Source organism: Schistocerca gregaria, chromosome 2, assembly GCF_023897955.1.
Source record: "Schistocerca gregaria isolate iqSchGreg1 chromosome 2, iqSchGreg1.2, whole genome shotgun sequence".
NCBI classification, from domain to species: domain Eukaryota; kingdom Metazoa; phylum Arthropoda; class Insecta; order Orthoptera; family Acrididae; genus Schistocerca; species Schistocerca gregaria.
The window spans coordinates 327,248,136-327,271,710 of record NC_064921.1 but is presented as its reverse complement, the minus strand read 5'-3'; the positions used below and the strand labels follow the sequence as shown (position 1 = coordinate 327,271,710).

The 23,575-nt window shown below is 43.3% G+C and overlaps 1 non-coding gene across 1 annotated transcript; it reads left to right on the top strand.

The window, feature by feature from the left end:
* Positions 1-6,592: 6,592 nt before the first annotated feature.
* On the top strand, positions 6,593-6,665 carry Trnaa-cgc (transfer RNA alanine (anticodon CGC)). The gene has a single exon. It is a non-coding gene; the product is annotated as a tRNA-Ala (tRNA).
* Positions 6,666-23,575: the final 16,910 nt, after the last annotated feature.

The following is a 23,575-nucleotide window of genomic DNA, read 5'->3' as shown; positions in this document are numbered from 1 at the left end:
TAATTTCTCAGCATAAGCTAAACTGCAACACCCTTACAAGTTTTCAGACTTTCTGACCACTCTGTATAATGGTTTTTACATCTTATACGATTACTAACAATTACTTCTGTTACTGGTGAGACACAATTATTTTTCTGCAGGTCCTCATCAGCCGAAACTGAGGACTCAAGTACAACACCATCTTTAAATCTGACAGACAGCGAAAGTTTCCAATCATTCTCGTGCTCATCCTCCCGCTTAAGACACATGACTTGAGAAGTGTGTATCACGGTAATAAACGGGAAGGACTCGACGTAATTTTAGTGCTCGTTGTCACATATTCCTAATTTATTCTGCAGTACAGGTCCGGGAATTGTTCTATTATGAAGCCAGCTTAAATGCTATTCATACATCTATTTCTGCTCGCCTATACTAATTTTTAGAAATTATACAGGTCCTTCCTTGGCTAATATGGCTTCAGGTGTATATTATACAAGGTGTATATACACAGGCAATGTTAGTGACAAATGGTTCAAGTGACTCTGAGCGCTATGGGATAACATCTGAGGTTCAAAATGGTTCAAATGGCACTGAGCACTATGGGACTTAACGTCTGTGATCATCAGCCCCCTAGAACATAGAATTACTTAAACCTAACTAACCTAAGGACATCACACACATCCATGCCCGAGGCAGGATTCGAATCTGCGACCGTAGCGGTCGCGCGTTTCCAGACTGTAGCGCCTAGAACCGAACGGCCACTTCGGCCGGCAACATCTGAGGTCATCAGTCCCCTAGAACTTAAAACTACTTAAACCCAACTAACCTAAGAGCATCACACACATCCATGCCCGAGGCAGGATTCGAACCTGCGACCGTATCAGTCGCGCGGTTCCGGACTGAAGCGCCTAGAACCGCTCGGCCACCACGGCCGGCGTTAGTGACAAACTGGCGTTGTTGGCAATAAATTAGGATTGGAAGAAATTCAATGTCGTCTGCATTTTTACTATCGAAAGAATTTACTGTAAAAAAGGGAACTTAGACAAAATCAATAGATTTTTGCACATAGCTGCATTATGAAAGTATGCTCGTACTTGAGCCGACGATATTTTTGAATAGATACTTTCATTCCTGGAGTGGAAAGGCGGCTGGATGGAACGATGCCTCGCGTATCAATTCTGCCATGTCGGTCCATTACATTAGCGGTCTATTAAAATGCATTGCTGCAAGAACGATCGATGTCGAGCAGTCTGGGAAATAGGTGGGCTTAGTGGGCCATGGCACTTTTCAAGGTAGTGGAGTGAAATCTACAGCGCTGCCAACCTTCACCTGCTTTTCATCCTTGTTAGTGCCGGAGAGCGGAATTACAACTTACATAACGGAAGCAGCTTCTTTTTATGCTCAAAAACATTAGGTCTTAACCTAATTCTATCGTCTCAGTTGCTCTGTATTCCACAGTCATCACTTTTTTAATCGCCGAATAAACTGTAAAATACCCTCTTTTAGTCTCTGCATTACAGTAAACTGTATCTTGCAATATCTTTGCCGGTTCAAGTCTTCGTTTATAACACTTCTAGTGAGGTTTGATAAAGCTGTGCTTATTGCAATTTTACAGTAGCCGTTATGTGTGTGTGTGTGTGTGTGTGTGTGTGTGTGTGTGTGTGTGTGTGTGTTTGTGTGTGTGTGTGTGTGTGTGTGTGTGTGTGTTTGTGTTTGTGTTTGTGTGTATGTGTGTGTGTTCCAGTAAACTGTAATCCCTTTCTGTGTTTATCTAGGACAGCTTATGGCCAACTGAAATTCGACCAAACTTCATTTTTTAAAATGGCTCTGAGTACTATGGGACTTAACTTCTAAGGTCATCTGTCCCCTAGAACTTAGAACCACTTAAACCTAACTAACCTAAGGACATCACACACATCCACGCCTGAGCCAGAATTCGAACCTGCAACCGTAGCGGTCGCGCGGTCCCAGACTGTAGCGCCTAGAACCGCTCGGCCACACCGACTGGCCTCTACTCCTTTGGTTCCTACAATTATGACACGTTAAAACTGACATTATTTCAGAAAGAAACACAAACAGGGAACACTTGTTATTACGAAAAGTTTATTAACAGTTTTGGTCACCTGCATACAGTTAATCACTGATCTCGGTTACTACAATCATCTCCATATCATCATATGCACTGAGCCGATGTTAGTCGCAAGCATGGTATTTTAAAATCATAATTTAACTTCAGTTGTATTCAGCTACACTAACGGAAACTTGTTATCTTCGGTTGCACAGACATTTTGTAGTAATGAAATGAGTACTAAATTGAAACATTGTCACATTGTTCTTACACATGTTCCACGGGAAGGACGTGCCAAAACTCCAGCCACATTTAAAAACACAATGAAAGATCTCCATATAGTACCTGGAGATGTGTTAAAGAGGTGATGCCATATTAATGTCATAAAAAAGAAGTACAGTACATTTTCCATGTAGAATTATCTTGTGGGAAAGCAGGTTCTACATTTGTTGAAATCTATGAAATCCAACCGTGAAAACGTACTTCTCAGTAATATTTTGACTGTTTTGAAAAGAATTACATTGATTTCGTGTGCTGCTTTGAGGGTAGATGAAATGAGTATCTGCATGAACATGTATACGTAGTAAGACATCTTATGGTGTGTGGTAAACTGTACTTCGTCAACCACTATCACTTTCACTCCCCAACTTTGTTGTTCTAGTTGCAAATGTCTGTAAGAAGAACGATTGTTGGTATACCTGTGTGTGAGCCCAAACCTCTCAACCTTCCAGGTCTTTTTTGTGAGAACTACGTAACAGAAAACAATATACAGATTGATTCTTCTCAGATTGTACACACTCGGAATTTTAGCAGTAAATCACACCGTGAAGTAGAGCACCTCTGGTAACGTCTGCACCTGCAGCTGGCTGAGCATCTCTGTGACGCTTGCACAGTTACTGAATGAAACTGTTAGGAGACGTTCCGCTCATCTTTGTAAGTTCTCTATTTTCTCTATCAGTCCTGCTTGTATGGACCCAGACTGATGAAGAATATTCAAGTATTCATCGGACGATGTTTTTGTTCGCAACCTATACTGTCGGTACACAAGGTATAAAAGGGCAGTGCATTGGCGGAGTTGTCATTTTCATCTCAGGTAATACACATGAATAATTTTTTGACGTGATTGTGGCCGCACGACGGGAATTAACAGACTTTGAATGCGGAATGGTAGTTGAAGCTACATCTATGGGACACTCCATTTCGTAAATCGTTCGGGAATTCAGTATTCCGAAATTCATAGTGCCAAGAGTGTGCCAAGAACACCAAATTTCGGGCTTAATCTCTCGCCACAGTCAGTGCAGTAGCCGACAGCCTTCACTTAACGACCGACCGCAATGGTGTTTGTGCAGAGTTGTCAGTGCTAACACTCAAGCTGAAATAACCTTATAAATCAATTACGGGTGTACAACAAACGTATCCGTTAGGGCAGTGCAACGAAATCTGGCGTTGTGAGCTGTGGTACCAGATGAACAACGTGAGTGCCTTTGCTAACAGCACGACATAGCCTACAGCAACTCTCCTGTGACCATGTCGGTTGGGTCCTAGATTGTTGGAAGACCGTGACCTGGTCACATGAGTCCCGATTTCAGTTGCTAAAAGCTGATGGTGGTGCTTGAGTGTGGCGCAACACTGTGTAGCCATGGAGCCAAGTGGCCAACAAGGCACTGAGCAGGGTGGTCGTGGCTCCATAAATGTGTGGGCTATGTTTACATGGAATGGAATGGGTCCTCTGGTCCAACTTAACTTATCATTGACCGTAAATGGCTACTTGAGCTACTTTGATACCATTTGCAGCAATTCATAGACTTCATGTTCCCAAACAAGGATGGAATTTTTGGATGATAATGCACCACGTCACCAGGTCTCAATTGTTCGCGATTACTTTGAAGAACATTCTGGAAAATTCGAGCAAATGTTTTAGCCACCCAGATCTCTCGACATGAATCCCATCGAACATTTATGGTACACAATCGAGAGGTGGGTTTGCGCATAAAATCCTGCACTGGCAACACTTTCGCAAATATGGACAGCTATAGGGATAGCATGGATCAATATTTCTGCAGGTGACTTCCAGCGACTTGTTTGGTCCATGTCACGTCGAGCTGCTGTACTACGCCGGTAAATAGCTTCCGACACGATGTTGGAAGGTATTCCACGACTGACACCTAAGTGTATACAATTAGCGTTTCACCCAAAGAACCTTATCTGACCGGAAATCCCTTTCATTCTATTTCACTTCTCTGACCCCCACTATATTTAAACCAAGCCCTTACACTTCACTTTTCAGATTTTACAAATTTTCTAGCTTTTATGGCACGGTCAGACTCATAGAACGTTGCCCTCGCATTGGTTAGCCAATCTTTTTCTCATGATCACCCTTTCGTTGGCAGCCCCCTCCAGGAGATTCGAATGGAGGCACTTCCGGAATATTTTGCTAAGGACAGATCGTCATGACACTCTTTCAGTCACACGTCCTGTGGATACACACTATGTATCTTTAATGCAGTGGTTTCCATTGCTTTCTGCATTCTCATGCAGTTGATAATTGCTGATTCTTTCGCCTTTACGAGCAGTTTCCCACCTCAAGGGTATGAGAGTCCCCAGAAGCTCTGACCGCTCCTCCGTCCTCTTTCACAAGTTCCTTGGCTGAATGAGAGGTTTTTTTTTTTTTTTTTTTTTTTTTTTTTTTTTTTTTTTTTTTTTTTGCCGGAAGCCAGCAGCCGCTATTGTTGATGATTTTTATTTACAATTTAAGCAGTGGTGGACTTCGAACTCAGGATTACTAATCAAAGACGCTACCCTTAGACCCCTTGATTATATAAACAAGTGAATCATTTACAAGGTAGTGATCGACAAGCGAAGGAAGATTTTTTTTTCATCAGTCTTCAGTCTTCTGACTGGTTTGATGCGGCCCACCACAAATTCCTCTCCTGCGCCAACCTCTTCATCTCAGAAGAGCACATGCAGCCCACGCCCTCAACTGTTTGCTGGATGTATTCCAATCACGTCTTCATCTACAGTTTTCGCGCTCTACAGGACCCTCTAGTAACATGGATGTTATTCCCTGATGTCTTAACAGATGTTCTGAACCTGTCCCTTCTCCTTGTCAGTGTTTTCCAAAAATTTCTTTCCTCTCCAATTCTGCGCAAAACTTCCTCATTCCTTACTCTGTCAATCCACCTAACTTTCAACATTCGTCTGTAGCATCACATTTCAAATGCTTCGATTCTCTTCTCTCCCGGTTTTCCCACACTCCATGCTTCACAACCTTATAGTGCTGTGCTCCAATGTACATTCTCAGAAATTTCTTCCTCAAATGAAGGCCTATGAGACACTGTTGGCCAGGAATGCCCTTTTTACCAGTGCTAGTCTGCTTTTCATGTCCACCTTGCTCCGTTCGTCATTGGTTATTTTGCTCCCTAGGTATCAGAACTCCTTAACTTCATCTACTTCTTAACCATCAGTCATGATGTTAAATTTCTCACTACTCTCATTTTTGCTGCTCTACGTTACTTTCATCTTTCTTCGATATACTCTCATCTCATATTCTGCATTCATTAAACTGTCCGTTCCATTCAGCAGATCATGTATTTCTTCTTCAATTTCACTCTTGATAGTAATGTCATCAGCGGATCGTATCATTGATATCCTTCGATTCTGTATTTTAATTCCACGCTTGAACCATCGGCCGGCCGGTGTGGCCGAGCGGTTCTGTGCGCTGCAGTCTGGAAACCCACGACCGCTACGGTCGCAGGTTCCTGCCTCGGGTATGGATGTGTGTCATATCCTTAGGATAGTTAGGTTTAAGTAGTTCTAAGTTCTAGGGGACTGATGACCTCCGATGTTAAGTCCCATAGTGCTCACAGCCATTTGAACCATTTTTTTCTTGAACCTTCCTTTCATTTACACAGTTGCTTTTTCTATGTACAGATTGAACAGCAGAGGTGAAAGGCTACATACTTGTCTTACACCCTTTTCAGTCAAAGCACTTCGTGCTTGGTCGTCCACTCTTATTGTTTCCTATGGCTCTTGTACATATTGCATATTACCCGTCTCTCCCTATAGCTTACCCCTATTTTTCTCAGAATTTCGAACATCTTGCACCATTTTACACTTTCGAACTTTTTTCCAGGTCGACAAATCCTATAAACGTGTCTAGATTTTTCTTTGGTCTTGCTTCCATTCTCAATCGCAAAGTCAGAATTGCTGCTCTGGTGCCTTTACCTTTCATAACGCCTGACTGATCGTCACCAACATATTCTCAGTTTTCCTTTCCGTTCTTCTGTATACTGGATGGTTATAATTAAACTTTCCCTATTTAACACGTTATAACATGGAAACGTGTTAGCATTAATGTCAAGGACACTGGAAGAGAAATAATGCAGATTCAATTCAACTTTTAATGTGCTGCCACAGCACATCATACTATTACATACCGATATAATCACTGCTACAAAAGGGGCTCAATATGGCGCCCATCAGTGTCCAGAAGAGTCTGAAAGCGCAGTATTGCGTTCTACACAGCCGAACTAACTATGTCGACCGAGCGAGGTGGTGCAGTGGTTAGCACACTGGACTCGCATTCGGGAGGACGACGGTTCAATCCCGTCTCCAGCCATCCTGATTTAGGTTTTCCGTGATTTCCCTAAATCGATTCAGGCAAATGCCGGGATGGTTCCGTTGAAAGGGCACGGCCGATTTCCTTCCTAATCCTTCCCTAACCCGAGCTTGCGCTCCGTCTCTAATGACCTCGTTGTCGACGGGACGTTCAACACTAACCACCACCACCACCACGAAATATGTCCGTAGGTATGCTGGCTACCTCTCTTGATATGTTGCGCTTCACATCAGCACAAGTGTGAATGTTCCCTCGGTAAACCCTGTCCTTCATGTAGCGCCACAACCAGAAATCACGTGGAGTGAGATCTGGTAATCGAGCCGGCCAAGCATTTCGAAACGATCGGCTGATTGTTCGATCGTTTCCAAATGTGTTTCGGAGAAGAAGGCGAATTTCACGAGTGACGTGTGGTGAAGACCCATCTTGCATGAAAACTGTTGAGTCCAATGCGTCTCTCTTCTGTAGGGCGGCTGTGACATGCTGGCGAAGCCTATCGCAGTAACGCTGGTGAGTCACACTGCACGTCTTTGATAATTGAGCGCCAACCTGTTCAAAAAAGATTGGGCCAATGATTAACATAGCCATGAAGCCACAACATACGTTGACACGTTCACCATACAGAGAGACTTCACACACAGTGACTGTAGCTGATTCTGTGTCTTCACCTCACTCGTCAGAGAAAAATGAGCTTCGTCTGTCCATAGGATGGTCCAGACTCAGCCCTCGTCAACTTCAGTCCTTGCTAGAAAGTGGAGCGCGATGTCAACACGTCGTTGTGCGTCCTGTGGTGCAAGCTGCTGTACAACATGGATCTTGTACGGACATCATTTGAGAATGGTTCGAAGCACCTTCCGTACAGAGCACCACGGGATGTTCAAGTGTCGAGACACAGCACGGGAATTACGCACAGCGTTGTCTGCCATAGTAACAGCGATTTCATCAACCATCTGTGGTGCAACCAGTCATCGGCCTCTTCCCGGAGCGACGCCCTGTTCTCCAGTTGATTCGAGCTTCTTCATCACGTTCCGCAAAGCAGGTGGAGAAAGAGGTCCCTTCCGTAAGCCTTCCAGCTGGCTATATTCTCGAAGTTCAGCTGCAGCATTACTGTTGATTTGATAATAGAGCTTCCTTTTGTCCAAGTTCATGTTGACATGTCAACAAGTGCACTGCGACTGGTCAGATGCGTGATCACGGAACCAGGTGGCCATACTTGGAACTGGACGGTGGTGTTATGACGCTAGGAAATGATGCATTCCGTTCTCTGGACATTAATGCTACCAATTTTTGTAATCGTACGGTAATTAGTTTCTGTGTTATAACGTGTTAAATAGGGAAAATTTAATTATAACCTCCCGGTATTATTCATTCCAACAACTTGAATGCGTGAGCTGTTAAGTTGATTGTGGGATAATTCTCGCACCTGTCAGATCTTGCAGGTTTCGGAATTGTGTGAATGATATTTTTCCGAAGGTCAGATGGTATGTCGTCAGACTCATACATTCTACACACCAGTGTGAATAGTCGTTTTGTTGCCATATCCCCCAATGACTTTAGAAATTCTGATAGAATGTTATCTAACCCTTGTGCCTTATTTGTTCTTAAGTCCTCCAAAGCTCTCTTAAATTCTGATTCTAATACTGGATCCACTATCTCCTCTAAATCGACTCATGTTTTTTCTTCTATCACATCGGACAGTTCCTTCCCCTCAAAGAGCCCTTCAATGTCCTCTTTCCACCTATCCGCTCTCTCCTTTGCATTTAACAGTGGAATTCCCGTTGCATTCTTAACGTTACCACGGTTGCTTTACTACTAAAAATTCATAGATTTGTTTGATACAAATGGTCCTTTACCAACATCGCCTGTTACACAACATTGTTTACCCACAGGCAATAAACTCCGGGCTGCAGGAAGCCGTACCACGTCCCAAAGTATCTCCAGCTGTTAATGGAAGAATTCATTCATTAGGTTGCAGACGGTGCACCTTACACTCTCAGATCACTGGGTAAGTAGTTTGTGAACAAGTTTTTATGTTGTTTCTAGTGTTGTTATGTACATTCGTTGTCTTTATTTTGTTAAGTGTTACTGTATATTTATTGTTGTTATATGTATCAATATTTTTTTCATTATTTGTCAATGAGTAGGAAGAAGTTACTTCTGCTATTATTTTTGCTCCTCGGTACACATTTTCGGAAGAGGGAGGGCACTGATATAGATTCCTTTCTCTTATGTGACATGTATAACTAGACGTCCAGAAGGATTATCATAGTCAATATTACTTCACTTCGTCAGGGAAGGCGTCGAGTTTTACTTTCGCCCTATGGAAAGTAAGGAATGAGGTTCGCATGTTAGAAGATGTATTCTCATAACTACACAAGGAAGCGCAGAGACAGAAAGTTCTAGAGAAAATACAGGGCGAAAACCAAGAATTGACACTCTCGTGCGGGAAATCGATAGAAAAATATGGTGGGGCAAATAAAGGTAACAGCAGAAACCACTAAACCCACGTAGAATGGCATAATACGGAGCTGTAAACCTGTAGCTGAGTGTATGAAATAACCAGAACGGTATTGGGGCTGATTACGGAACTAGTGCAGTAGGCAAGAAATACTATGCGTGCAATAAATAACAGCCTAGAGAGAACACAGACTGGATGGAAAATGACCATAGCTAAGATGTTACCAGTATTGGCGGATGGCCTCAACAAAGCAAGAATAGAAGTAATAACGCTGCAAGAAGCAGTTTCCCACGCAATACACGGGCAACTGAGTTCTGCACTGTTGCCTCCGTAACAGTTTTTTTCGGAATTCTGCAAGGCGCAAAAGGAGTTTCCCGCAGAACTACGATATGTGGTAGAATTGAAATTAGCGCAATTTTGTCATATAGCAACTGTCGAAGTCGGAACCGATAAAGCAAAACTACATGTATCAATTCGATTTCCGACAGTGAGCGTAACGAGCGGTACCAGTATTTTACGGTTCATCCACATCCAACAAAGTGGGGAAACTGTACGCAAGTGGACAGAATTACGAACTCAGTGAGTGTTGATAATCTCGGAGAAGAGAGAAGGTTGCGTTCTCACGTCACTGTATGAATTTGTCTAGCCAAAGTAGTATAGAGTAACGCACTGGCGTGGAAAGTGCAGCTGTTGTTTTAGGGAAAACATAAGCGACAGAGTGCCAAAGTGAAGTACAGGCACCACAACCTCATTTCCAGGGAGTAAGAGCACATTGCACTTATTCTCCCATCTAAATTCGTAACCACTAACTGTTACGAGAATGGAAAATTCAAATGCCTGACTAAAGTAGAGTTACGATACAGTAGTATATTTATGAATGGTACAACCCGTGAGATAGCAGGAGGGCATGGTCGCCTTCCAGCTGCCATCACCGGTACGAGCATAATTAAGTAAAACACCCTGAGATGTATTCGCCAGAAATACCGCTAAAATCTTATCAGCACAGAACATGATTTCCCCAAACAACTTCTAGAATCCCGACATATTACACCTGTTGGAAGAATTTATACACAGACAAATTTTCGCGGAACAAATGTTCCATTACATCCAGCAATACCGACACAAACAACGTTATAACGTCACTGATGTAAGTACTGCAACTACCAGTGTTATCATGGTTCTACCAGCAATTTGTGTACTCTACTTCCGCTTTAAACGTAAAGCTTCCCAGCCCCCTGAATTTCCAGTGCATCAGATACTTGTGGAGTAACTTACTGATATTTAAATACACTATGTGATCAAAAGTATCCTGACAGCCCCAAAAAATACGTTTTTCATGTAAGGTGCATTGTGCTGCCACCTATTGCCAGGTACTCTATATCAGCGACGTAAGTAGTCATTAGACATCGCGAGAGAGCAAAATGGGACGCTCCACGAAACTCACGGAATTCGAACGTTGTCAGCTGATTGGGTGGCACTTGTGTCATACGTATGTACGCGAGATTTCCACAACCTGAATATCCCTAGGTCCATTGTTTCCGATCTGATAGTGAAGTGGAAACGTGAAGGGACACGTACAGCACAAAAGCATGCAGGCAGTCCTAGTACGTTGTCTGACAGAGAGCGCCGACAGTTGAAGAGGATCGTAATGTGTAATGGGCAGACATCTATCCAGACCATCACACAGGAATTCCAAACTGCATCAGGATCCACTGGAAGTACTACGACAGTTAGGCGGGAGGTGAGAAAACTTGGTGGCCGAGGGGTTCTAGGCGCTACAGTCTGGAGCCGAGTGACCGCTAAGATCGCAGGTTCGAATCCTGCCTCAGGCATGGATGTGTATGATGTCTTTAGGTTAGTTAGGTTTAAGTAGTTCTAAGTTCTAGGGGACTGATGACCTCAGAAGTTAAGTCCCATAGTGCTCAGAGCCATTTGAACCATTTTTTTTTCAGAAAACTTGGTTACATCATTGAGTGGCTGCTCATAAGCCACACATCACTCCGGTAAACGCCAAACGATGACTCGCTTGGTGTAAGGAGAATAAACTTTGGACGATTAAACAGTGAAAAAACGTTCTGTGGAGTGACGAATCGACGTACACAATGTGGCGATCCGATGGCAGGGTGTGGGTATGGCGAGTTCCCGGTGAACGTCATTTGCCAGCGTGTGCAGCGCCGATAGTAAAATTCGGAGGCGGTGGTGTTATGGTGTGGTCGTGTTTTTCATGGAGAGGACTTGCACCCCTTGTTGTTTTGCGTGACGCTATCACAACACAGGCCTACACTGGTGATTTAACAACCTTCTTGCTTCCCACTGTTGAAGAGCAATTCGGGGATGGCGATTGCGTCTTTCAGCACGATCGAGCACCTGTTCATAATGCACGGCCTGTGGCGGAGTGGTTACACGACAATAACGTCCCTGTAATGGACTGACCTGCAAGGAGTCCTCACCGGAATCCTATAGAACACCTCTGGGATGTTTTGGAACACCGACTTCGTGCCAGGCCTCACTGACCGACCTCTCCTCAATACAGAACTCCTTGGAGAATAGGCAGCCATCCCCCAAGAAATCTTCCAGCACCTGATTGGACGTATGCCTGCGAGAGTGGAAACTGTCATGAAGGCTAAGGGTGGACCAACACTATATTGAATTCCAGCATTACCGATGGATGGCGCCACGAACTTGTACGTCATTTTCAGCCAGGTGTCCGGATACTTTTGATCACATAGTGTATAAGGAGTAAACTGAGTCAATATAGAAAAAAGCATCATAACGAGGATCTTGTAAATCATGTGTCATGAACATCTGAATAACAAAATCTGTATAGTGTGTAACTGTCAGCGTAAACTATATGTACTAAAATTCTTTCAGAAACAATTTGAGAAGAATTCGGGACGAATTTTCTAAAGTGAAGGCGAGTGTTGAGCGAAAGAAAAAAATTCTGGATGGAGGTAAAATTTTTACAGTTTTTTCCTAGCAAGCTGAGAGCCATGAAAGTGCAGGCCCAAACACAGTGTCACAACCAGAAATGTCAACATAGCAACTGGTGAGGCGAATGCATCTGACGCTTTGTCACACTACTCTGGAACAGAGAGTGCAGAGTGTGGCCTTGGCAGAACGACCGCATCAAAGCGTCATGCTGACATCACTGCAAAGTGCCGTAACATCACGTAAATCAGACGCAAGAACCATTTTCCGCCCGCTGATATAGAAGAAAGCGCCAAGCTGAAGAGCTAAAACCCACAGCTGGGACACAACAGTACGGTGTAAAGAGCTGACAACCTTAGAAAACGGGATCAAATTTGCTCATCACCACAGCTCGATAACATCATCGGCACCAGCCGACCAACACAAATACTGGGACACATGCTATTCTATTCTGCGCTGTTTAGTTGCAGGCAGTCTGTCATCAGTCGATGTGACAAGTCCTGTGAGTTGCAGCGAGGCTGTTCAATGATGTACTGCCTGGTGACTTCGGATGCGAGACCCTAGTCCACCTGATGCACTCCACTGCAATGGAATGCCATTGCTGCCACTGATGTCAAGACTGCGCATCTTCCAAAATACCTCTGGGTGTCAATCGAGGTCAGCTGCTAATTGCCGGTCACACATACTGTCTAGGAGAGGCACATCTGTGCTTGTCCCCTGCTTATACTTGTGAACAGCTATCTCTAATTGGGAGACCAGGGCGTGGCTACCATCATCCAGGGAGGAGCTGTCTGCCGCTGAACTAGACGCGAGCTACGATGTCTTCGAGAGCATTCGGTAAAGCAGCACGTCACGCTGGCAGCGTTCCTGCTGTGCAGATAACGCCTGCAGACCTCCGGGTCGGCATCCTGCATGACGCCACAGCTTCTGAAGGAACGCTTCCTGACCTCCAGCAAACGCTGCTGAGCTAGACGAGTGAGCAACTACTGACCGCATGCGCTGATCTGCCTCCTTCAGCCAACGCCACGCAGAAGCTGTTTGCATTGCATGAACCCTGAAATAGATATATTTACAGCCAACAATGTATCACTGACGCCCTCGAGCATTTTACTGGACCGTCCCATACTCCGGATAGGTGCCCTGCACCCGTAGAGACCACAGCTCCCTTGGTCTCCACAATTCTTTGGAATAACAATCACTACGTTATTCTTAAAGTTTGAGAGTATTTCACCTGTCCCATACTTCTTGCATACCGTGCGGAATTGGTTTATCGGGCTATTTTATCCCAAGAATAACTGTGACTCTAAGAAAATTTCATCTATTCTAGGTGCCTTGTTTAGACTTATGCCTTTAAGTGCCCTGCGGAACTCTTCTCGCAATATCATAACTCTCATCGCGTCTGCGCAGAGACAAACAACACGCAGATCATAATAGATAAAAGTTAGCAATGTTTCCATAAGGTGACGTTCAACAGCCGTAAAGTATTTTATAAAATGTATTTTTAACCATCAGCTGCTTATTCGTCCCGTTAGTCACCTATCGGCTTCGGTTATTAACCATCATCCAAACTAGCGACCACCGATTAGTTAACTAATAAGTTCTACCCTACATCTTGGATATTGTTTAATAACCGAAATTGGTAGATGACTAAAGAGACAAATAAGCAGCTGATGGTTAAAAGCGAAACCGAAACTGGTAGGTAACAAATAAACAGCTGATGACTAAAAATGTGTTTCATAAAATTACGGGGAACTGTCTGTTTTGTTTATTATATCATTTATAACGTAGGCACGATGGAAAAAAGTGTACGTAAAAGAAACAAACTGATATCTAATTTGCATTCAGTCTCCAAAAACTCATGCGTTTAAACCTAGAAATATTTTTATTTGACCTGTATATATTAAGTTGAGGCAGAATTTCGTAGCGTTTTGGTTTTGCATCTTAGTATTCCGGTTGTTGTGGTTTTATTTATCCATTGTCGTTTTTTAGTTGTAGCTCACTATTGCTATTTGAGTTTACATATTGTCATTTGCAGATAGTGAGCGGAGCTGTAGACGCTACAAAATGGAGTGTCAAGTTGAGAAATCGTAACATTCCGACATATTCAAATTCAAATGGCTCCAAGCACTATGGCACTTAACATCTGAGGTCATCAGTCCCCTAGACTTAGAATTACTTAAACCTAACTAACCTAAGGACACCACACATATCCACGCCCGAGCAGTATTCGAACCCGCGACCGCAACAGAAGCGCCGTTCCGGAATGAAGCGCCTAGAACCGACATATTCGTCTCTTTGAGTTCAATAGAGGGGTGACAGCAGCGGAGGCAGTCGGAAACATTTGCTCCTTCTATGAGGATAGTGCCAGTCGACAGAGCACGGCAATAAAGTGGTTTTCTCGTTTTAAGGAGGATCTTTTTTATATTAGTGACTCTCCACGTTCAGGAAGACCTTCCGGACTTGATGAAGATCGTTTAAACGCATTAATCCAAAATGATCCACATATGTGTACTTGAGATCAGGCAGATGTGATGAACTATGATCATTCCACCGTCGTGTAACATTTTCATTCAATGGGGAAGGTTCAAAAAACGAGTGTATGGGTACAGCGTGCTCTAAGACAAAATCACAAAAATCAGCTAGTGGCCACATCTGCATCTCCGCTAGCTCCTCATTAACTGGCTCAGGAACAACACCAATTGTTCGTATTCTGTATGATTACTGGTGACGAGAAACGGTGTATTTATGCTAACATAAGGAAAAGAAAGGGATGGTTGATACCAAACAAAGCAGCAATTCCCCGTACAAAGACCTTCGCGCATCCGCAGAAGATAATGTTAGGCATCTAATCGAACAGCGACGGGGTGGTCCACTATGTATACACTCCTGGAAATTGAAATAAGAACACCGTGAATTCATTGTCCCAGGAAGGGGAAACTTTATTGACACATTCCTGGGGTCAGATACATCACATGATCACACTAACAGAACCACAGGCACATAGACACAGGCAACAGAGCATGCACAATGTCGGCATTAGTACAGTGTATATCCACCTTTCGCAGCAATGCAGGCTGCTATTCTCCCATGGAGACGATCGTAGAGATGCTGGATGTAGTCCTGTGGAACGGCTTGCCATGCCGTTTCCACCTGGCGCCTCAGTTGGACCAGCGTTCGTGCTGGACGTGCAGACCGCGTGAGACGACGCTTCATCCAGTCCCAAACATGCTCAAAGGGGGACAGATCCAGAGATCTTGCTGGCCAGGGTAGTTGACTTACACCTTCTAGGGCACGTTGGGTGGCACGGGATACATGCGGACGTGCATTGTCCTGTTGGAACAGCAAGTTCCCTTGCCGGTCTAGGAATGGTAGAACGATGGGTTCGATGACGGTTTGGATGTACCGTGCACTATTCAGTGTCCCCTCGACGATCACCAGAGGTGTACGGCCAGTGTAGGAGATCGCTCCCCACACCATGATGCCGGGTGTTGGCCCTGTGTGCCTTGGTCGTATGCAGTCCTGATTGTGGCGCTCACCTGCACGGCGCCAAACACGCATACGACCATCATTGGCACCAAGGCAGAAGCGACTCTCATCGCTGAAGACGACACGTCTCCATTCGTCCCTCCATTCACGCCTGTCGCGACACCACTGGAGGCGAGCTGCACGATGTTGGGGCGTGAGCGGAAGACGGCCTAACGGTGTGCGGGACCGTAGCCCAGCTTCATGGAGACGGTTGCGAATGGTCCTCGCCGATACCCCAGGAGCAACAGTGTCCCTAATTTGCTGGGAAGTGGCTGTGCGGTCCCCTACGGCACTGCGTAGGATCCTACGGTCTTGGCGTGCATCCGTGCGTCGCTGCGGTCCGGTCCCAGGTCGACGGGCACGTGCACCTTCCGCCGACCACTGGCGACAACATCGATGTACTGTGGAGACCTCACGCCCCACGTGTTGAGCAATTCGGCGGTACGTCCACCCGGCCTCCCGCATGCCAACTATACGCCCTCGCTCAAAGTCCGTCAACTGCACATACGGTTCACGTCCACGGCATTCTACCAGTGTTAAAGACTGCGATGGAGCTCCGTATGCCACGGCAAACTGGCTGACACTGACGGCGGCGGTGCACAAATGCTGCGCAGCTAGCGCCATTCGACGGCCAACACCGCGGTTCCTGGTGTGTCCGCTGTGCCGTGCGTGTGATCATTGCTTGTACAGCCCTCTCGCAGTGTCCGGAGCAAGTATGGTGGGTCTGACACACCGGTGTCAATATGTTCTTTTTTCCATTTCCAGGAGTGTAGTTTCCCCGATGTGCAACGATCACTATTGACATTTATTATCAACAACTGAGGCGTCTTGCTGATGCAAACCAAGAACAACGACCAGGAAGACTGCGTAAAGTTATGCTACTCCCCTATAACGCACGCCCACATTCTGCTAGGCTGACAAAAAACACTATACAGGAGTTGAGTTGGGAAGTCATTCCGCACCCACCTTATTAGCCTCATCTTCCGCCCTCAGATTTTCACCTTTTCCACTCTCTATCGAACAACTTTCAAGGAACTGCTTATCCGGCTGAAAATGCGCTCCGGACGTGGCTCGATCAATTCTTCACCAGAAAACCAACAGTCGCAGAATCGAAAAGTTGCCACAACGTTGGCAGACTGTTGCAAAGAGTGAAGAAACATATATTATTGATGGCTAAAATCTCTGTTTTGTGTAAATGTTGTGTTTCTCAAACTTACGGAAAACGCTATGAATTTACGCACCAACCCAATAATTTGCGTGTAAGGACGCTCTCGTTAAGTGTATGGGCCTGATCCCGCTGCAAACTGTGACACAGCGCGCCCTTAGAGAGGCGCGGCACACCTGGGAGAATAGCAGGGAACGGGACAATGCGAGGGCAGTAGACAGGCAGCGACCATGGCGGCCGCCGCCCAATATTCCGGCCGGAATGCCTTTTATGGATGGCACTCCATTCAGCAGCGCGCCGCCTCTGCCCCGCATACTGCTGCCTGCTGCGGCGTCGCCAGCTGAATTCCCTCCCCTCCCCCCATTCTACCCGACAGCGCACCACCCACAGCTTCCCTCTCCACTCGCTCCCTCCCCCACCACCCAGCGCCGACACCCACAACGCTTTGGTCTTTTTCTGGCCTCCTGGACGCTTTTTAAAATAGCAAGTAATCTGTTGTTAATATGCCCGAAATACTATACGTTATTACAGTCCATCGCACGGCATAGGCATCACTAAAAATACACTGAATAGCACTCTAAAGCAAAGGTCGATAATCTCTTTTATACTATTATCGAAAGCTGAACAGTACTTTCGAGAAATACAGGGTGTTTTAAAAAGAATATACGTATTATAAAGTAATATTTTGTCCGAAGTATCGCTCGTTGCGCCTCGCCTTGGCTATTGGAGAAACGAATACCTAGTCAAGTTTATATTAATAGCCGCTAGATGTCAGTTGTCTTCTGTTTTGCTTGGTAATCGTCATATGTTTAAAATGGCTACTCCGCAGCAGAAATCATTTTGTGTTCTCGAGTTTGCGAAGTGCAATTCCTTGATTACAGTGCAAAGACATTTCAGGTTTAGGTACCAAACTGATCTTCCGAATGGGTGGAACATTCGCAGATGGTATCGACAGTTTCTAGATACAGGATGTGTACGTAAAGGAAAGAGTCCTGGCCGCCCTCTTGTTCCTGAAGAAAATGTTGCACGAATTCAAACTGCTTTCAAACGTAGTCCTTCAAAATCAACTCATCCTGCCAGTTGAGAGTTACAACTGCCTACAACAACAATTTGGCGTGTTTTGAGACGTCGTTTGATTATAAAGCCATACAAGTTACAGCCGTTACAAGCTCTGCGTCCTAATGACAAATGCCGGCCGCGGTGGTCTCGCGGTTCTAGGCGCGCAGTCCGGAACCGTGCGATTGCTACGGTCGCCGGTTCGAATCCTGCCTCGGGCATGGATGTGTGTGACGTCCTTAGGTTAGTTAGGTTTAAGTAGTTCTAAGTTCTAGGGGACTAATGACCACAGCAGTTGAGTCCCATAGTGCTCAGAGCCATTTGAACCATTTTTTTGAACCTAATGACAAACGCAAACGTGTGTCATTTTGTAACGAGATTCTTGGTGCTATTGACAATGATGACACTATCGCACAACGCATCAGGTTCAGTGATGAAGCGACTTTTCATGTTAGTGGTCAGGTAAACAAACACAATGTCCAAATTTGGGGCCTACAGGACCACATGCCACGTAGCTGGCATGAATATTAATTAAGACAGTAATATTATAAATCCACTATTATAGGGAACAGACGACACAGTCTTATTGTGTGTACATTTTTCTTATTAGTTGCATGATCATGTAGCGACTATAAGGCTCACATACTTGGAACATATACCGATAATGAAGTTTTACTGCAACATTCTGGTTTACTTGAAAAGACATTTTTTATTTAAAGTACTTTCTGAGAGATTACAGATGACACAGTACTTGGTTTGTTTGACGGCTGCACGGTTGTATTACAACGCTACTAATGAGTGACACAATTTTCATTATTGCTTTTACACTGTATCTGTTTTATACCTGCACAGTTTTCTATGTTCTTCTGGAAAGTAAAATATGTTTTGGTAAAGACTTTTGTGGCATAGCTACGATGAGATAGGTATTTCTCATAACACGAGAATACGTTACAGTATGGTACTTTCAAGGTGATGGCAATGAGCGTAATAACTATGACATTTATGTGCATAGCACTTTACTTTTGTATATGACAAGGTAAATAACGATAACTACGACACTTGGCACATTTTTACTGGAAGCCCATGACAGAAATTTTCTTACAGCAAGAAGCACTGTTTAGCGTTACAGGACACGCATTTGAGTGATTAATTTTTGTACTTGGAACATTTTCAAGAAATATTTTTGAACTACTATGATACAGAGAAGGTTTTCGACGACACATTTCACTCCACAGTTTTAATCTGTAACGTCTGAGGGTATAATTACATTAACCCTCATGTGGGTACGCCTACTTTGTGTACCATGTGTATGGCAGGCGCAAGGAGGCCTACCTAATATGGTATTTGCTCATACAATTTTACACATCAGTACCATATCTATAACACATAATTGCACAGCTATCTGGTCATTTGGCAGAGGGAATTGAACTTCATTTTTACTACATCACTGATATATGCCGAGGTAATTACACAGTTAGATTACTTCACACTTATGAAATTGTGCGGTGTCTGCATTTTGGTAACTGTTCATATTTTCGGAACCATTGTGGTACTGTGAGAGCTTTGAGAGATGTATATTGTATGCAATCATGATTTTTGAAGTACGTTTGAGGTAGATGACACTATTGACAAGAGAAAGAGGAAATTTCTTAAAAATGTTTTGAGATTATTGAACGAAGCTGCCAAGATTTTCAGATTTGATTGGTCTGTTATGAGATTTTATTATGACAACGGTGTGTATTATGGTGTTGAATTATGTTTATGATCAATGAGATGATGCTATATAAGGAATTTGATTATGCCACATATTTATTATGATCAAATATTGAAGAAGTGTCGATGAATACGTATATGTGTAATAAGGTAAGGAATGAGAAGTGGTTAGGGACTCTGGTTTGTGGAAAAAATGTTTGAAACCAAGAATCGTACTTTAAGTTATGAAAGATGAGCATATATATGAATGTGAGGACCACAATGTCAACGGAAATTTCGACACTGTCATTCATGAGATTTCGTTTCTATACACTTCCAACATAAATTTTCAACCTGTGAAATATTTTATTTGTATGAAACTGTCACTGTAGCTGAAACTGTTGTAAATATTTCGGCAAAAACTACTTGTGACACTGGCGTAATGCTGCGCTGAGCTGCGCGCTAGCCAGTTTGAAATATACCCACTGTTGTGTGGACTTTCAACTCTCCTTGTGCCGCTTCAGCAACTTTGAAGCTGGCCGCACTCTCGCAAGCGCTCACATAGTTACAGAAAAAAGAGGCCGTTGACCTGGACCTCACAAACATGGCACATTATTACTTGGAAACCTATGAATACACTTTGGAGCTCGTACTTTGTGCTACTTACTGAAATGCTTATGAAGTGATGAGAAATATTTTTACGTCCACGCACCTGATTATGACAAGTGTCTTTCTATGAGAGGGGAGAATTTTTTACTGACTTATGAAATGCCATATGGCTGGTGAATGATGTTTTTATTCTTTGCTTTGTACATACTTGTTTATTTTATTTGATATTTGGTTTCCAGCTGCGTTGTAGCATTGGTTTTATAAAATAAAATTCAACACATATGCTAATGTAAACACTTTCTGTCTACAGATCCATTAAATAATAATTTTATGATCCACATTCCTAAGCAAAGGGGAGCAGTTGGAAAGAAAAAAATAATAAGAAGGAGAAGTGACTAGTAACTGGGATTTCATATATAATTTTCTTTTCAAGGACTTGGTAATTTTTTCGTCGAACAAGCTGTTGTGGTGCAACGCTCTAGCATTAAGATGTGACATAGACATTAAGATGTGGATAGTCATTTCTCTTATCTGTATTGCTGTCTTTACTATAACATTTTTTTCTTGTGTTTTCTCCTGTTTAGGTATAAGATAGTGCATTTGCTGCTACTATCTGTCAGGCATTGTCCTACTGAATTTTACTTTGTATTGGTGTGCTAAGCCAACTTTACCATTGATTTATTTTTCTTGTTTGCTTCATATTGCCTTATATTAGTTGTAATGTTGGACTTGCTTTCCTAACTTAAATATGCTGCTCTTATTTTGCATTTTTGTCATTGGTGTTTGTGTTGTTTTGTGCTGCTGCATTGCCTCATTCTCTAGTTTATGAATCTGAGCTCAGTAGATTTAAGTTAGTTTAAGAGGGGGTGTGCTATACAGGAGAATGAGTTATGATTAGTTGGGAAGAAATGCTTTGAGTAGCTGTAAGAAAAAATTTTGGCCAGAAAGTATTGTATGATGGGGAACAATTATTTTGTTGGGTAGGATTTTCTTGGAAAGAAAAGATAAGGTAAGAACGATACGAAAGTATAAATACAGATATATATGATATTTTGTGAGAACAAATGTTGAAGTAAGAGAGATAAATGAAGTAGTTTTGGGTGAAAATAATAGAGGGATCACTATGAAGGATATTACTGAAAAAAAATGAAAAATAGGTATGAAATTCTCACCATAAGTAATGCAACACTAAATGTTACATGTGAAAACAGATCCCGTCCGTTCCTTTTGTGTTATTCCGCTATGCTTGTGTGTACCCTTGTGTGTCTGTATTCTTCCAGTCTCTGTTTACCTGATAAGATAAATTTGGTGGAATTTTTTTTCTTCTAATATTAAGTTGCATCCACTATGATGAGGAACACTGTTATTCTCAAATCTAATTTGCATTTCTCATATATTCTTCACTTTGGGAAGATGTTTAGGCATTATTTATTCTGTTATGTTTTCTTTTAATAGCCATGTGTCAAGTTAATGTTAATGTTATCTGTATTATTATGTTTTTGATTGTAATGATATTTTATGTACCTTTGTAGCCGGTCAGGGTGGCCGAGCGGCTCTAGGTGCGACAGTCTGGAACCGCGCGACCGCTACGGTCCTAGGTTCGAATCCTGTCTCGGGCATGGATGTGTGTGATGTCCTTAGGTTAGTTAGGTTTAAGTACTTCTAAGTTCTAGGGAACTGGTGACCTCAGGAGTTAAGTCCCATAGTAGTCAGAGCCATTTGTGCTGTAAAATTGTAATTGTACAGACACCAGTTCTTCAAATCAAGTAAAGAGTAGGGATTAATTTTACTGCACACTTCTGTTGTTCATACTATACATGCAAAATGTCAGAGGTTATATGAATGTGTTAGTGCTTGCACGTGTTTTGATAATTCAGAAAGGGACTGGTTAACAGCATTGCTGGTTCTAAGGATATTACAAAAAATTAGTGAGTGCACAAGTGGTGGGTTATGGACTTGCTATATTACCCACAAGACTCGTCAATTGTGATTGTGCACCCACGCTGTCACAACCGATGGCTGCTGGCCATCTCTACAAGGACTACATTGGCTGTGCACCTTTGGTGGCCCACTTCTACCATAATTTTTATAAGGACTACAGTGAGTCTGCACCTTTGGTGGCCCATTACTACAATAATCTCTACAAGGAATACTGTGGGTCTGCTTTTTGGTTACCTACGAATTCTACCAATATTCTTCAAGACTTCGACTGACTCTGCTGTGGGTATGCTCTGTTGTGGCCCATTAGCAATCATCATGTCTTCATGTCAAGAGTCAGAATTGTGTTTCCGTTGGGAGAACAACTCTGCTTCTTCAAGACTGCATGAAGGTCCACTAATTGAGTGCATTTTCTTTTGCTGCTCAGACTTTGTACAGAAAACTTTCAAAGACTACTCTTCTGATGAATATATTACTAATTGTGTGCATCTGATCTATCTGATATTGTTAATATGAAAAAAAGTTTTAACAAATTAGTCTTGGCCACTGCCCTTCTTACTGTTGCATTTCTTTCTCTTACTTGCAACAGAGTGTTCATAGGGTTAAGGCCTGACTGCTGATGTATTTGTCTATCTGTGTTGTCTATCTGATGTTGTCAGCTTTGTTTTTGTATATTTTACGATCAGGTACTGAACGAATACCTTCTATTGGGTATCTTTGTTCTCCTGTTGTGTTGTTGTTATTGCCCTATATTACATTCTGCCCTCTTCATAGTGACAAGCTAGATTATTGATACTTTGGACTATAGTCTTGGTTAGTGTTTTGTTGTTTTGGTGCATTTCTTTTTATCCGTGCCTCCTTCTGCAATGCTGATTAACTCCAGTAGGGCAATTATTTCACAGTGTATTATGTTACTGTATTGGGGCACTAACGTTATTTGAAAGGCTGAGTCAAGTTTTCTTCTTTTGTCACTTCTCATGCCATAATACTTTTTAGTACGAGGGTCGTTCAATAAGTGATGCAGCACATTTGTTCTCGGATAATTTTCGTTGAAAAAATGCCGATATTATTGTGAGATATCGTAGAATATTCCCACTTCAGCTCCTAAAGTTTCATGGCGTTCCAACAAGTGGTGGCGCTGTACGTAGCCTTCACAATGGAGTCAGTAACGGAGGTGTGATCCTAGCAGAGAGCTATACTGAGTTTCTTTTGGCGGAAAACCAGAGCAGCACAGATATTCATAGGAATTCGCACAATGTCTGTGGTGACCTTGCAGCGAACAAAAGCACGGTCGGTAGTTGAGCGAGACGCCCGTCATTATAGCAACCAAGTTGTGTAGACATGTCCGACCTCCCGCTTGCCTGCCGACAGCACACAGCTGTGACTCCTGCATTGTTGGAAGGTGCGAGCACACTCATTCGAGGTGACCTAAGGATCACAATCAGACAGCACATCTCTGTTGGTAGCACTCACATATACTCGTTCACCAGTTGAGGTACTCAAAGGCGTGTGCCCGCTGGGCTCCTTGACACCTAACAGAAG